This window comes from Meriones unguiculatus, chromosome 3, assembly GCF_030254825.1.
Source record: "Meriones unguiculatus strain TT.TT164.6M chromosome 3, Bangor_MerUng_6.1, whole genome shotgun sequence".
In the NCBI taxonomy this organism is placed as follows: domain Eukaryota; kingdom Metazoa; phylum Chordata; class Mammalia; order Rodentia; family Muridae; genus Meriones; species Meriones unguiculatus.
The window spans coordinates 8532006-8548010 of record NC_083351.1 but is presented as its reverse complement, the minus strand read 5'-3'; the positions used below and the strand labels follow the sequence as shown (position 1 = coordinate 8548010).

At 39.8% G+C, this 16005-nt stretch overlaps 1 pseudogene; it reads right to left on the bottom strand.

Moving 5' to 3' along the window:
• LOC110539425 (arylacetamide deacetylase-like 4) overlaps positions 1-15733 on the bottom strand; it is a 53464-nt pseudogene extending 37731 nt beyond the window's left edge.
• Positions 15734-16005: the final 272 nt, after the last annotated feature.

Sequence of the window (16005 nt, the reverse complement as noted above, 5' to 3'; positions counted from 1 at the left end):
ATCAATAAAAATCAGAACACCGTGACTCCACCAAAAAGCCCCCAAAACAATGGATATTTGAATGCAGTTGAAACACAGGAAAATGAACTTAAATCTGTGCTTACACAATTATTAGAAGCATATAAAGAAGAAAAGAAGAAATCTCTCAAAGAAATATAGGAATATACAACCAAACAAATAGAGACCATCAAGGCCAGACAAGAAAACACAATCAAACAGGTGAAAAAAATTAATAAAGCTGTTCAAGATCTGAAAATAGTTTTAGAATCAATAAAGAAAACCCTGGAGATGAAAAACTTAGAAAACCACAAAGGTAAGCATCACCAAAAGAATACAAGAGATGGAAAAGAATCTCAGGCATTGGAGATACAATTGAAGAAATCAATACATCTCTCAAAGACATTAAAACAGAAAAGCTACTGACACAAACCATCCAAGAAATCAAGGACACCATGAAAAGATGAAACCTAAAAATGATAGGAATAGATGAAAAAGAAGATTCCAGGCTCCAAGGTCCAGATAATATTTTCAAGAAAATCAAAAGAGACGCCCTTAAATACACAAGAAGCTTACAGAATACCAAATAGACTAGACCAGAAAAGAAATTCCTCCCACCACATAATAATCAAAATACTACATCTACAAAACAAAGAAAAAATATTAAAAGTGACAAGTGGAAAAAGCCAACTAACAAAGGTAAACCTATCAGAATCACACCTGACTTCTTGTAGACATTAAAAGACCACAGATGCCAAACCAGCATGCCAAACTATACCCAGCAAAACTTTCAATCACCATGGAGAAAACAAGATATCCCATGACAAAACTAAATTTAGACAATATCTATGCACCAACCCAGCCCTACAGAAGATACTAGGAAAAAATGAGGTCAGTTACACCCAAGAAAACAGGATATAAATAACTTCATAACATCAAAACCAAAACACACACACACACTAATCACCACCAACTCCACAATAAAAGAAACTAACAATCATTGGTCACTAATATCTATCAACATCAATGCACTCAGCTCTCCAATAAAAAGACACAGGCTAACAGAATGGTTGTGGGAACAGGATCCAACATTAGGCTGCATTCAAGAAACACACCTCAGCAACAAAGATAAACACTACCTCAGAGTAAAGGGATGTAAAATGTTTTCCAAGCAAATGGACCCAAAGAAGCAAGCTGAAGTTGTATCTGATAAAAAAGACTTTCAACAATTAATCAAAAAAGATGGGGAAGGACACTTCATTCTCCTGAAAGGGAAACTCCACCAAAAGGACATAACTATCTTGAACATCTATGCCCCCAAAACAAGGACGCCCGCATTCATAAAACAAACAAACAAACAAAAAGCCCATTATAAAGCTTAAATCACATATCAATCCCAACACATTAATAGTGGAACATCCCCCTCTCACCAATGGACAGATCATTGAGAGACAGAAATAATAGAAATAAATAGAGAAATAATGAAGCTAACAGACCATAAATCAAACAGACCAACTAGATGTCTGCAGAACTTTTCACCCAAACACAAAAGAATATACTTTTTTCTCAGAACCACATGAAACCTTTCCCACAATTGACCATATACTTAGTCACAAAGCAAACCTCAATCAATACATGAAAATTGAATTAATCTATTGTTCCTTATCAGATCATCATGGATTAAAGCTAGACCTCAACAACAGAAACAACAAAAAGCCAACACCTTCATGGAAACTGAACAAACTCCCTGATCAATGGTCACTGCATGAGGGAAGAAATAAAGAAATAAATTAAAGACTTCCTAGAATTCAATGAAAATGAGAGCACAACTTTCCCAAACTTATGGGACACCATGAAAGCAGTACCAAGAGGAAAGTTCATAGCACTTAATGCCTTAATAAAGAAATTAGAGAGATCCCATATTAACTTAACAGTTCACCTGAAAGCTTTAGAAAAGAAAAAAAAAAGAAGAAGAACCAAATACACCCAAAAGGAATAGATAGCAGGAAATAAACAAACTCATAGCTGAAATCAATAAATTAGAAACAAAGAGAGCCATACAAAGAATCAATGAAACCAAGTTTTGGTCCTTTGAGAAAATCAACAAGTTAGACAAGCTCCTAGCCAAACTAACTAAAAGATAGACAGTACCCAAGTTAACAAAATCAGAAATGAAAAGGGGAATATAACAAACACTGAGGAAATCAAAAGAATCATTAAATCTTACTTCAGGTATTCCACAAAGTTGAAAAATCTAAAGGAAATGGACTATTTTCTTGATAGATTTCACCTACCAAAGTTAAATCAAGATCAGGTAAGCAGTTTAAACAGCCCTATAACCTTTAAGAAAATAGAAATAGCCATCAAAAGTCTCCCAACCAAAAAAATCCCAGGACCAGATGGTTTTAGCCCAGAATTCTACCAGACTTTCAAAGAGGAGATAATACAAATACTTCACAAACTGTTCTACAAAATAGGAACAGAAGGAATATTGTCAAACTCATTCTATGAAGGCACAGTTACCCTGATACTTAAACCAACAAAGACTCAACAAAGAAGGAAAATTTCAGACCTATCTCCCTTATCAATATTGATGCAAAAATATTCAATACAATACTTACAAACCGATTTCAAGACCACATCAAACATATTATCCACCATGATTAAGTAGGCTTCATCCCTGGGATGCAGGGATGCTTCTACATACAAAATCTATCAATGTAATCCACCACAAACTGAAAGAAAAAAAATCACATGATCATCTCATTTGCCTTTGACAAAATTTAAGACCCTTCATGATAAAAGTCTTGGAGAGATCAGGGATACAAGGCCCATACCTAAACATAATACAGGCTATATAAAGCAAGCCAATAGCCAACAAATCAAACTAAATGGAAAGAAACTCAAAGCAATCCCACTAAAATCAGGGACAAGACAAAGTTGGTCACTCTCTCCACAGCTCTTCAAAATAGTACTAGAAATTCTAGCTAGAGCAATAAGGCAACTAAAGGAGATCAAAGGGATACAAATCAGAAGGAAGAAGTTAAAGTATTGCTATTTGAAGATGATATGATAGTATACAAAAGTGACCCCCCAAAAAATTCCACCAGAGAACTACTGCAGCTGATAAACTCCTACAGAAAAGTGGCTAGATACAAGATTATTTTTTAAAAAAAAAATCAGTAGCCCTCCTGTATACAAACAACAACCAGGCTGAGAAAAAAATTAGGGAAACAACACCCTTCACAATAGCCAAAAATAATATAAAGCACCTAGGTTTAATCTAACTAAGGAAGTCAAAGACCTGTATGACAAGAATTTCAAGTCTCTGAAGAAAGAAATTGAAGAAGATACCAGAAGATAGAAAGATCTCTCATGCTCATGGATCAGAAGTATTAACATAGTAAAAATGGCCATCTTACAAAAGGCAATCTACAGATTCACTACAATCCCCATCAAAATACCAACACATTTTTTCACAGACTTTGAAAGAGCAATTCTAAACTATATGGAAAAACAAAAACTCCAGAGTAGCTAAAAACAATCCTATATAATAATAGAACTTTCTGGAGGTATCTCCATACCTGAACTCAAGCTATACCACAGGGCAGTAATGTTAAAAAAAACTACATGCCAGTGGCATAGAAATAAGCTGGTTAATCAAATGGAATTGAACCAAAGACCCAGAGATAAACCCACACACCAATGCACACCCGATTTTTGACTAAACCATACAATAGAAAAAAGATAGCACCTTCAACAAATGCCGCTGGTCTAACTAGATAGCAACATGTAGAAAAATGCAAATAGACCCATATTTATCACCCTGCACAAAACAAAAGTCCAAGGGGATCAAAGACCTCAACATAAAACCAGATACACTAAATCTGCTAGAGGAGAAAATGAGTAAGAGCCTTGAACTCCATGGCAAAGGGGACAACTTCCTGAACAGAATACCAACAGCTCAGGCTCTAAGAGCAACAATCAATAAATGGGACTTCTTGAAACTGAAAAGCTTCTGTAAAGCAAAGGACACATTAATAAAACAAAATGGCAGTCTACAGATTGGGAAAAGATCTTCACCAATCCTATATCCAACAAAGGGATAATATCCAGAATATATAAAGGACCCAAGAAATTAAACACCAACAAACCATATAATCCAATTAAAAATGGAATACAGAACTTAACAGAGAATTCTCAACAGAGGAATCTTGAATGGTGGAGAAGAACTTAAGAAATGCTCAATATCCTTTAGCCATCAGGGAAATGGAAATCAAAATGACTCTCAGATTCCATCTTACACATGTCAGAATGCTAAGATCAAAAAACTCAAGTTACAACACATGCTGACAAGGATACGGAGAAAGGGGAACCCTCCTCCATTGCTGGTGGGTGTGCAAACTTGTACAACCACTTTGGAAATCAATCTAGTGCTTTCTCAGAAAACTGGGAATAGCCATACCTTAAGACCCAGCTATACCACACCTGGGCATACACCCAAAAGATGCTCCACCATACAAGGTCATTTGCTCAACCATGTTCATAGCAGCTTTACTTGTAATAGCCAGAAATGGAAACAGCCTAGATGTTCCTCAGCCGAAGAGTGGACAAAGAAACTGTGCTGAATTTACACAGTGGAATACTACTCAGCCATTAAAAACAAAGAAATCATGAAATTTGAGGCAAATGAATGGAACTAGAAAAGATCATCCTGAGTGAGGTAACCCAGACACAAAAAGACATATATGGTATATATATATGAGGAGTTTAGTCATATAGCACAGGATAGATATACTACAATGCACAGACCCCAAGAACATAAGCCTGATGGGCATCTTAGACTTCATGTGGACTCATTAGTTAGGAAAGTGGAGAATATCTCTGACAGGGACTATGTTGCCTGCTTTTTTATCACTTCCCTCTGATGGGACTTCCCTACCAGGCCACAGAGGAGAAAGAGGAACTCAGTCCTCAAGTGAATTGATGAGCTGGGATTTGTGGGTGGGGGGCTCCTCTATTCCTGAGAATAGAGGAGAGGAGATGTGGGAGGGAGGGTAGGACTGGGAGGAGAGGAGGGAAAGACCTATGACCAAGATAAACTGAATTAATTAATAATAATAAATCATCAGTACACATAAATAAATGAATGAATGAATGACTTCCAGGGGTATCACCATTCCTCATTTCAAGTTATACAACAGAACTATAGTAAATAAAAACCACAGAGGATTGGCATGAAAACAAACAGACTGATCTTCAGGGAGCCAGCCCCAGCAACTGACAAAGCTCCCCAGAGAAGATAAGGAGGGGCGAGGGAGGATTAAGTTGGTACTGTGGTCGGGAATCTTGCAGCTTTGACTGACAAGCAATCAGTTTACTTCTTTATTTAAACAGGTTTAAACCTTTATAAATAATAATTATGCAATAAGTACAGATTGTATCATTTTGTCTTAGGATGTGTGTTTGATTTTTCATTACATGTCCAGGGTTACAAGTTGAGCCACAATTAGAAAGTACAAATAGAACAGATTTCATTTTTCATTACCAGCCCTATAACTCCAACTCAGTGAATCCAAAGAGAGTTTCTGCCAAAGCAAACTCATTTATTATGTGACAGCCTGCTTTTAAGCTGGCAGTATTTGCAGTTTGAAATTACTTCAGACAGATAGAAAATATCTGAAATAGTCTTTTTATGAATAGCAAATGCTAATATCTAACTCCTTTTATTTATATAATATCATCATCTATGCTATTAAGTAGGAAAAATTATTTTAGTCAATCTATCTCATTTGCTGAGTTTAGTTCCTCTAGAGGTGTACCCTGTATGATCCCCTATCTTTAAACTACATTTTCAGAGGGGTGTAAAAATATTATAAAAAGAGGCCTTAATTTGTTACCAATTCTTCTGACCAGCCTAAGTTTGTCAACTATCTCTAAGTTTTCCCTGTTCAAATTATGGTGTTTGAGTTTGCTTAGGGACAGATACCCCAAGAAGATTCTTGAAATTATGGCCTCATTTAAAAAAAAAAGGGGGGGGGGCCTTTGTGCTTATCTGTGCATATCACAATCTCCAGGGCATAAAGATTTTCAAATAGTTATTTACATAAAAGCAGAAGAGATTGTAAGTCACAACTTTCCCAAAAATACAAACATAATTTTCTCAGGAAAAGTCATAAAATAAATTACAATGCAAAAAGTCCCCAAGAATGCAACACAAAGAGACCACAGCTTAAAAGTGAGAGACAGAATGACAGTGATTACAGCATTTGGCTCAGCTTTGCTGGAACTGTGTCAAATAGCTGTGCTGGCTTCATGAGTTTCAGCATTTCCAGTAGATATGCCTGGGCTATTGACCAAAGGAATGAAATTGAACACCCAGAACTAAATCCTCACACTTACGGACATCTGATTTTTTTTTTTTAATAAAGGAGCCATAAATACACAATGGGGGAAAAAAGCACCTTTGACAAACGGTGCTGGTCTAACTGGATATCTGCATGTAGAAGAATATAAATAACCCATATTTATCACCCTGCACAAAACTCAAGTCCAAGTGGATCAAAGACATCAACATGAAACAAGACACAGTGAACCTGATTGAAGAGAACACGGGAAATAGACTTGAATGCATAGACACAGGAGATAACTTCCTAAACAGAACATCAACAGTGCAGGCACTAAGATCAATTAGTAAATGGGACTTCGTGAAACTGAGAAGCTCTGTGAGGCAAAGGACACAGTCAATAGAATAAAATGGCAGCCTACACAATGGGAAAATACTTTTACCAATTCCAGATCCAATAGAGGGTGTTATTTTTAACAAACTCTCGGTCATTCGATTTTACCAATAGACTTGGGAGTCAGATGCTGGGAGGAAAGCCTTCTAGCTAAGACACGCAGAGAAAGTACCCAGCTAACCTTCCTTCTCAGCCAACATCTCAGAAGGAATGTCCCATCTCCCATGCCATCTCAAACAACCTCCTACAAACTGAATGTTCTTCCTATCTACTTCCTATGTGTCTCTCTTTCTGTCCTCCTGACTCCCTCTTACTCTCTGTGGTATATTCTTAATCCTATGTTCACTTTCTGTCAACTGGTTGCTTGCTCTGCCTCTTGACCTATGGTTGACGTAATACATTTCTGTTTACAATATTCAAGCAGAAAGCCAGTTTTAATTTTTAATTGAATTGGGACCACATAAAGACCATTTGACACTCATGTCTATAGAAGTCAGCAGAGACAAGTTTTTGGGAATCTGCCATGGGCGGGCCAGCTGCATGGTGGGAAGAAAGAAGGGAGCACCCTCCCAGACTATCTGACCCCTGGTCCACATCCAGTGGTTGTCCAGTGAGAAGGAGTAGCTGCTCTGGAAAGATGGTGGCATGGGTGACAGTGCTAGTTTGGGGCTCAAGTCAAACAGAAATGGGCAATACCACCTGGCAATTTATTCTTTCTCTTTGGACATTTTTCTCTTGATAATCTGTCCCTTTTCTTTAAATATTTCACTTACCCAGTGGTCTCTGGATTCCTTAGTTGGATGCTTTTAGTCTCCTAGAAAGATAAAATCAAAACCTTGCCCCAACCCTAACTCTGGGGGCTTCCTTTTTTGACAGGTTATATTTTTCCTAGGGCAAAATGTTTTTGTTTTGTTTTGTTTGTTTGTTTGGGGTGGCAGAAAAAGTTCTTTCAGCTGAAATTTTAAAAAATTCTTTTGAAATTAAATATACCTTTGTATGTGTAGATAAATGTACGTATATTCCTCTTTGTCTTTATATACAAATCTCTAGGTTTAAATGTATATATTTTTAGATCACAAAGGACATTCACTTTGAATTTCCATCTGCCTTCTGCAAGCAGCTTTTAAATTTAAACCACTGAAATTCTTATGTGCCTGCCTCTGCTTCCCAAGTGTTGGGATCAAAGGAGTGTGCCTCCCATTGAAGGTGTGAACCACCTAGCTATACCTTTCTTATAATAGTTACTCTCATTGATTTGTCCTGGTTTAAATTCATTCTCAGTTTCCTGTAGGCTTAGAGTTTTCAACAAACCTACTTTATTTAGTATTCTTAAATGCTTCTACCTCCCTTCCACCCGCTGACCAGAGGTGGGGGAAGGGAAAAAAGGTTATTATATAAAGGGGGTTGTAGACCTTTCTAGAAGTATTTCCTTTGAATGAGTCCACTCACTCTTTGTTGTCCAGACACCAGCAGTCCAGTCCAAAGGCCAACACCAAGCAGCAACACAAATCAGCACGATTCAGAAGATCAGGACAGGTCAGCGAAAGCTACAAGACTTGGCTGGATTGCCCTGAGAAGCTCTCTGGACCGTTTCTCTCTTGGAAGTGTCAAAGCACAAAGATCAGTGCAATGATGTTGATCCAAAAACTGATAGCTCACTGTCTGTGGGCTTCTGTATATCTCCCCTCCCTAGAGTTCACCCATGTATGTTCTCAGCTGGCCAAAGTCACACCACTCGCATGAGAGAGCTCACAGCAAAACATCATGTGCCCTTTCACAATCCAGCCTCCAGCAAAACATCACATGGCTCAACTGAGTCTTCAAAGAAACCAGAAACTTTCATTTCAGTTTCCCTTAGTTTTTAGTGTTAGGGGTAAACTTTCAGGGTTTTTTTTTGAATGTGTAATCTATTAGTCTTGCTGACTTATTCTGAATTTGTTCCATGGTAAATTTTAATACTCTAGTCTTATTAAACATTTTGCCAATTTGTCAGCTATTGCACTATTTTCAGACATTCTGTCTGTCTTGCCTATATGAGTTACATAAAATTTTATGTCTTTGCTAAGTTTGGCTAAGTGTTGCCATTTACATACCTGCCTCCGGTGACCAAATCTTTGCTATTGATCCACCAGTTGGTAGTTTTCCATTTTGATGACCATATAAATATACCACTGACATGCAGCATGAATTAGGGAAGACAGAGATTTTCCTTTTGCTTTCCTAGTTGTTTGTCTTGTAGCCAATAGTGCTGTGCTGATTTTGTGGTTCCTTCCTCAGTACTGGCCATTCCATCCCTGGTCTATAGGCTGCCGCTTTCTATTGTTTGGGTTCCATCAGTGGTTGATGAACCATCAGTAAACCATGCATCACCCAAATGTTGTGACCATTCCATCGGCCCCCACAGTTCAATAGGTGTTTTTCGGGGGTTGGGGAGGAAGAGAGAGCAGTTTAAATAAAAGAGTTATTTCTTCAGTGTGGGAAGGCACAGACCCCTTTGCTGCCACATCCTGGTCACAAAGGAATTCAGATATGTACCAGTTCCATTGTTATACCTCTCCTTCCATGGCTAAGCCTACGAAGGTCTCTGCATTTGAATGGGTCCAATCCATCATTGTAAGGGATGCTTTTATAACCATAGGGTGCTCGGCAGTAACTGAGTATAAGGTTCTCCGTGCCTCGTAAAATGTCCAGATTTGTTTCTCAAGGATAGAATATTTATTTGCTTTATATGGAAAGGGTTTACAATAGAAGCCAGCAGAAAATGTTGGTCGACTCCTCTTTGCTTTATGAAGAGTCCCCACTTGCCAATTCACCAATAAATATGATATCCATAATTAGGACATCATCTGGTTTAGTGTTGGTCAGATTTTCAGGCACAGAAATGAGCTTACTGGCAGTCACAAAACCTGCTCTTTGTTCCTGTCCCAATTGGAAATTAGATGGCTTTCCAGTAACTGTAGACTATTCATAGCCAAGAAAGCCTTCCCTACCAGACTCCCTTTCTTTACTTTGCATCCTTTGTAAACTTTGTATACATTGCAGGAAAGTGTCAGGACCCCTGCTGAGGAACTCAGAGCAGCCAGGCCAGGCCACTTCAAGTTTTGCCTCTGGGCTCCCCTACATCTTTCCCTGGGTACCCCCTCCTCAGATCTTCAGCTTTCCTAGGTGCCAGCCTCTGTGGTCCCTGAAAGGGGTGCTGGGATCTTCAGGCTAGGCTGCTGGCCTCTCTACACCTCCAGAGAGCAACAGCTCAGGACTCCAGAGCAGCTGAGACTAAATCTCCACAGCCCTGGGACCTGAGATGAGACACCTAGAGAAACTGAGAAGCTAAAGCCATAGAGAAAGCAGCAGCACCTGAGGCCTGAGCTATGGCTGCTGCTGACAGGAAACTCAGAGGGAGGGAGGTATGTTTAACTGGAGCTAGTCTGTGAGTTCCAGGTGCCGTCTCTGTGGCAACAAGGTACACTCTAGCCCTTCCTCTGAGGCAGGGAGCTTTACAAGGTCTGGCACTGCCAGCCAGGGACCAGAACTAGAAATCTGACCCCTTGGTATAAGTTCATAGTTTAGCTAAGGAAAGTTGTTTTGTTTAGTTTAGAGTTCAAGTCTGTGTAAAACCATTAGGGCATGAGTTAATAGGCCCCCCCTCCACACCTCTCTGTCAAACTTGCAGTTCCAGCCTCTGTCACAGGGGCCATCTCTAGCCCTTAAGTGGGACCCCTCCCAGATTTATGCTAATTTTAGGTAAAAAGGCTGGACAAAACCCACCAACCCCTAAGCTTCTCCCAAGCTCAGGACTTGAAACCCCACCATTCCTCACTCTGGAAATCTCAACCCTAGAAAGCTCTGCCCCCTAAGAAATCCTCTATAAACCCTGTGTCTGCTCAGTTCTCTGCTCTCTTCACTTGGGAGTAGAAGCAACCACACATGGATTTGTCCCTCCAAGAAATCTCTTTTAAGAGATTTTCTGTCTGGTGTGATTCTCTCATCGGAAGAAGCCCAGAAGAGAAGAAATGAAGGAGGAGCAGAACTAAGGTTTCTAAGCTCCTCAGCTCTTTAGAGGTCGGGATCACCTCCACCTAGGAGCTGCCACACCTCTGCTGAGGAGGCCTCCTTTCAGAGATGTGTGGTTCCTGGGCTCCCATGTCTCAGGATACCCTGGGGACATTGTGTGGTTCCTGGGCTCCAGTGTCTCAGGATACTCCTCCCTTGGGACACTGCCCCCCCTCAGAACTGAGATACCTCCCCAAGCCTCGGAGTTGTGGGTTTCCTGGACACCTTCCCACCCGATCAGGAAGGCCAACAGTAACCCTGTAGAAGGTTTTTATAACAATCTGTAAAGATGCTAGATGATTTCTCCAGTGTGCAAACATACCAGTTAGGAACTGTATCTGAGTTTTGTCCCTGAATGGTAGGATTAAAGGCATTCACCATGGCCACCTTGTTCACTGTAACTCTAAAATTTAGAAAACTAATTTGTAGAGATCCGCATGTCTCTGCTGGAATTAAAGGCATGAGCTACCACTGACCAGCTCAGATATTTTATCTTAGCTCCAAGTTACTCAAGCTCTTAGAGACTTAGAGAACAAGTTTAAACTGTAGTAACACTTTGAATTTATTTAAAACATTTAAAATCTCCTAATTGTGCTTTTAATACAAACAACTAAAATATTCTTTTTATTTAACAAGAAAACTCAAAAGCTGATGTCTAAGGTGGTGTGGGCTGCATGGCAATTGACAATCTAACATGAAATTAAGACACATGGTTCAAGAAAACCTAGTCTTCATTTCATGACAGTAAGACAAGCGTACCTTTGGTAAATTATCATTTGAAAATATTTTCTTTACTTTTATTTTTTTATGCCTGATCAAATGAAAGGTATTTGTTAGTCTTTATAAGTTGGTTTTGACTGAATGGCCAAGCTGTCTGATGAACCATTGCCTCTCCTTATTCAGGAGGTCTCTCCTGTTTGAATCTAATCTTTTTCAACCTTGGTGATATTCAGTTTTTCTTCTCCTGTGGAAACAAAGGCAAAAACCTTTTCCCCAAGGTAACACATATCTCAGTTTTTATTTTGAGGTCAGCACATTCAACACATCTTTAAAATATACAGGCTGTTTAATTCAGCAGCTTTTTGTTTCTACTATCCAAAAAATCTCTCCACTGCTTCTGTTATTTTCTTGTGAGCATTTTAAAAAATTAAAGTTAATAAAGCTCTGTAGAATCTATCTCTGAGGGTTTATTACCTTTCTGTTTATTAAGTATAAATTTTAAAATGTGATTAGATCCCTCTATAACTGTTTGTCCTGTAAGATTGTATGGTATATACCTGTAATATGCTTCATGTTGTAATATGGAAAAAAACGGTTTCATTTTACTAGAGACATATGCTAGAGCATTGTCAATGTTAATTTGAACAGGTATTCCCATAAGAACCATAATTTCTAATACATATATAATTAAAGAATCAGCCTTTTCATGCAGGGGTGATTCAATATACAAAAATCTATCAACATAATCCAAACCATAAAAACAAAATGATAGAAAAAAAACACAATCATCTCATTACATGACAGAAAAGCAGTTGACAAAATCCAACACCCCTTCATGTTAAAAGTCTTGGAAAGATCAGGCCTACAAGGCACAAATCTAAACACAATAAAGGCAATATACAGCAAGACATCAAGTTAAATGGAGAGAAACTTAAAGCAATCCTACTGAAATCAAGAACAAAACAAGGCTGCCCACGCTCTCTGTAGCTCTTCAATATAGTACTTGAAGTCCTAGCCAGGGCAATAAAATAACTAAAGGAGAGCAAGGGGATACAAATTGGAAAGGAAGAAGTCAAAGTATCACTATTTGTAGATAATATGGCAGTATACATATGTGGCCCCAAAAATTCCACCAGAGAACTCCTACAGAGGATAAACACCTTCAGCAAAGTGGCTGGACACAAGACTAATTGAAAAAACAAAAACAAAACAGTAGTCCTCCTCTATATAAACAACAAACAGGCTGAGAAAGAAATTAGGGAAATTACACCCTTCACAATAACAAGTAATATAAAGTATATTGGTGTAACTTTAACCAAGCTAGTGAAATACCTGTATGATAAGAACTTCAAGTCTCTGAAAAAAGAAATTGAAGAAGATATCAAAAGATGGAAAAATGTCCATGCCATGAACTAAAATACACCTTTTCATCTTTCTTTCGCTTTTTTCAGGATATATTTTTAATTGTGTGTACATGTCTGTCTATAGGTATGTGCACTTGAGCACAGGTGGCCATGGAGGCCAGAGGCCTTGTGGATCCTCTTGGAGGTAGAGTTGTAGGCAGTTGTGAGCTGCCTGTTAGGAGTGCTGAGAACCAAACTTGGATCCTCTTCAAACTTGCACACTCTTAAGCACTGAGCCATCTCAGCAGATATTTTTCTTGTATCAAAAAGAAAAAGACTAATACAAAAACTGACATAGAGAAGTGGAGCCCTTGCTGTGATAAACGTGACCATGTGGTTTAGAGGCCTTTAGAACAGGATTGCTGGAAGAATGTGGAAAACTTTAAGTGAGGAAAGTCCTGGGATGTTCTTAGAAGAACTTAGAGGGCCATTCTGGTGAGTAAGTTTAGAAGCAAATAGTGGGGATCCAGATTGTGAAGCTTCAGAAGGGAGAAAACACTATGCTGGGAAACTTAGATGGCGTTCACATAATACTCTAGCCAATATATATGTGTGTGTGTGTGTGTGTGTGTGTGTGTGTGTGTGTGTGTGACTGTGTTCTGTCTATGTCCTGAGAACCTGAATGAGGCTAAATATAAGGATAAAGGATTAATTTGTTGGAAGAGGAAATTTCACAACAGGACGGCACTCAGGCTGTGGAATGGCTACCACTCACTATCCTCATCCAGCGCTACAATGACACACAGAGAGAATAAGGGACACAAAAGAATATGGAAAATGTTCCTTTCGGTAGGAAAAGAAAATAATTTTAAATTATATGAAAAGATGGAGCTTAGAAAGAAGATGTAATTGTTAGAGATTATCACAATTAAGGAGAAACGCCCTCGAGCTGGAGAGATGGCCCAACGGTTAAGGGTGCTTGATGTTGCTTTGTTTGTTTTTTGAGACAGGGTTTCTCTGTGTAGCCTTGGCTGTCCTGGACTTGCTTTGTAGACTAGACTGACCTTGAACTTGGAGATACCTGCCTCCCAAGCACTGGGATTAAAGGCATTTGCCACCACAGAGGGATGGGCACTTGATGCTCTTGCAGAAGACCCAGATTTGATTCCCAGAATCCACATAAAATAAAATTTAAATTAAAAAAAAAAAGAAAGGACAGAAACTTCCTTCTCTGTATTGGGACAATAAGAAAGGGTCCTGGGGATAAGTCCCGGCCCATCAAAAACATCCCCTAAAAATTCAAATTCGTTTGAGAAGAGAGAGCCTCGACCTCGCCACTTTGTTACTTCTGTCCTAAGAGCCTCTGATACATAACTGTTCACAACTGGAAGAACAGATACACCCAAGCAGAAAGCACCCCCAAAGTGAACGCCTGCTGCTGAGAAAGTTTGGTTGGTAGATGGGAACCGCTCTATAATCCATTGCCTAGTTGTGCTGTGATCTCACTCTCTGGGGCTATTGAGACTCTTCCCTGGAACTTCAGCCCAAAGGGTGAAGATAAGAATGATGACCTTATAAGAGGTAAGGGTTAGCGCTGCGAAAGGGGAGAATATTAACTGTGTACACAGGTCCGTGTACACAGGCCCCAAGCATGCCTTCTCAGTGATTGGCGTGATACTGTGATGGCGTTAATTATCAACTTGTTAGAATCTAGAATACGGACCTCTGAGAAGGGCTGTAAGGGAATGTGCTCGTTGCACTAATTCTGGAGGGAAGGCCTGTCCACTGTATGTTGTACCATTCCCTGGCTGGGATCCTGAGCTTTGTATGAGGAGAAAGAAAACATCACAGCATGCATTCAGTGTTCGTTCTTCCTAACTGTGGATGCAACGTGACCTGACCTGTTGCTTCAACCCTGTTGCCTTAACTTCCCATCCATCATGGGCAGTGAAAGCAGAATAAGACTGCATGCAAGACAGCCTGGACAAGAAATTCTCATCCCTCTCCTCCTTCCCAAATGTCCCCTGAGGAATCCACAGTGAACTCTCTGGCTCCTGCTGGGTCTCCACTGAGAATTAGGACATCTGTAATTAACTCAAGCTCCCTGCCTCCCTTCCGAGGCCAAACCAATGTTAGTCAGCCAACTTAGCTGACCAGTGCACCCATGCTGAAAGACTGGCTGAATACGTCACATGGGTAATTTGATGACAAGCAATGCCTTCTCTGTGCTCAGGACAAGGCTAAGAAGGTAGTCCCTGGCCATAGGATCTCACATCCATGTAAGGAAACACATGGAGATGAGGAAGTAGGAGGGAGGGAGAAACAGGCTGTTGTTGAAGATGTTAGACCTCTGACAGTATTCACTGACTTTCAACTGGTCTGAAATTATTTTCTCAGTTCTCAGAAGAAAAGCATAGTACACTATAGTGGTGATGCATGCCTGTCATTCCAACCCTCAAGAGCAGGAAGCTGAGGGTTGTGTATTCAAGGTCAGGCTAGGCTAGAATGTGAGACTCTGTGTCAAAAAAATGGGATGGGAGAACAAAGAGAAAGGAGAAGGAAAGAGGTAGGAATAAAAATGAAGGGAAGAAAGAGAAGGGGGGAACATGAAATTTCCCCCAACTCAATCTTGGAGAAGTACAAAAAGAATGGGAAGGGGAATGGAAGGAGGAGGAGGAAGAGAAGAAGGAAAGAGCTACAGATAATACCTTTAACCCACAGTTCCCACAAAAGCAGACTCGCCAGAGTAGGAGCAAACAGTGTCAGACAATGAAAGGCAGAAGGGATTTCTACAGTAAGAAAGTGCCAAATGACAGCCCATGCGAACACTCGCAGGACAAAGATGGACAGGCTTGTCAGTAGCACCAGCCACAGCGAAATCATGATCTCGAGGCCCATGAGACCTGCCGTTCTGAGAAATTCCCTTGAAATTCTGTGTGAGGAGCACCTGACCCAGTCTTAGGGGCTGCTGCCTCTACCTTCTTTTTCTACACTGCATCTGACACAGTGGTCTGGTCTGTGCACTTACATAGCCACCCAGGTCAGCGGACTGGAGCCAGAAGAACCTGCTCATCTAGGAACTAATGGACCAGGAAACTACACCAAGGAGGATCTGAGAAAGAATAGAAGGATAGAAGAGCTGGGGGCTCTTGCTA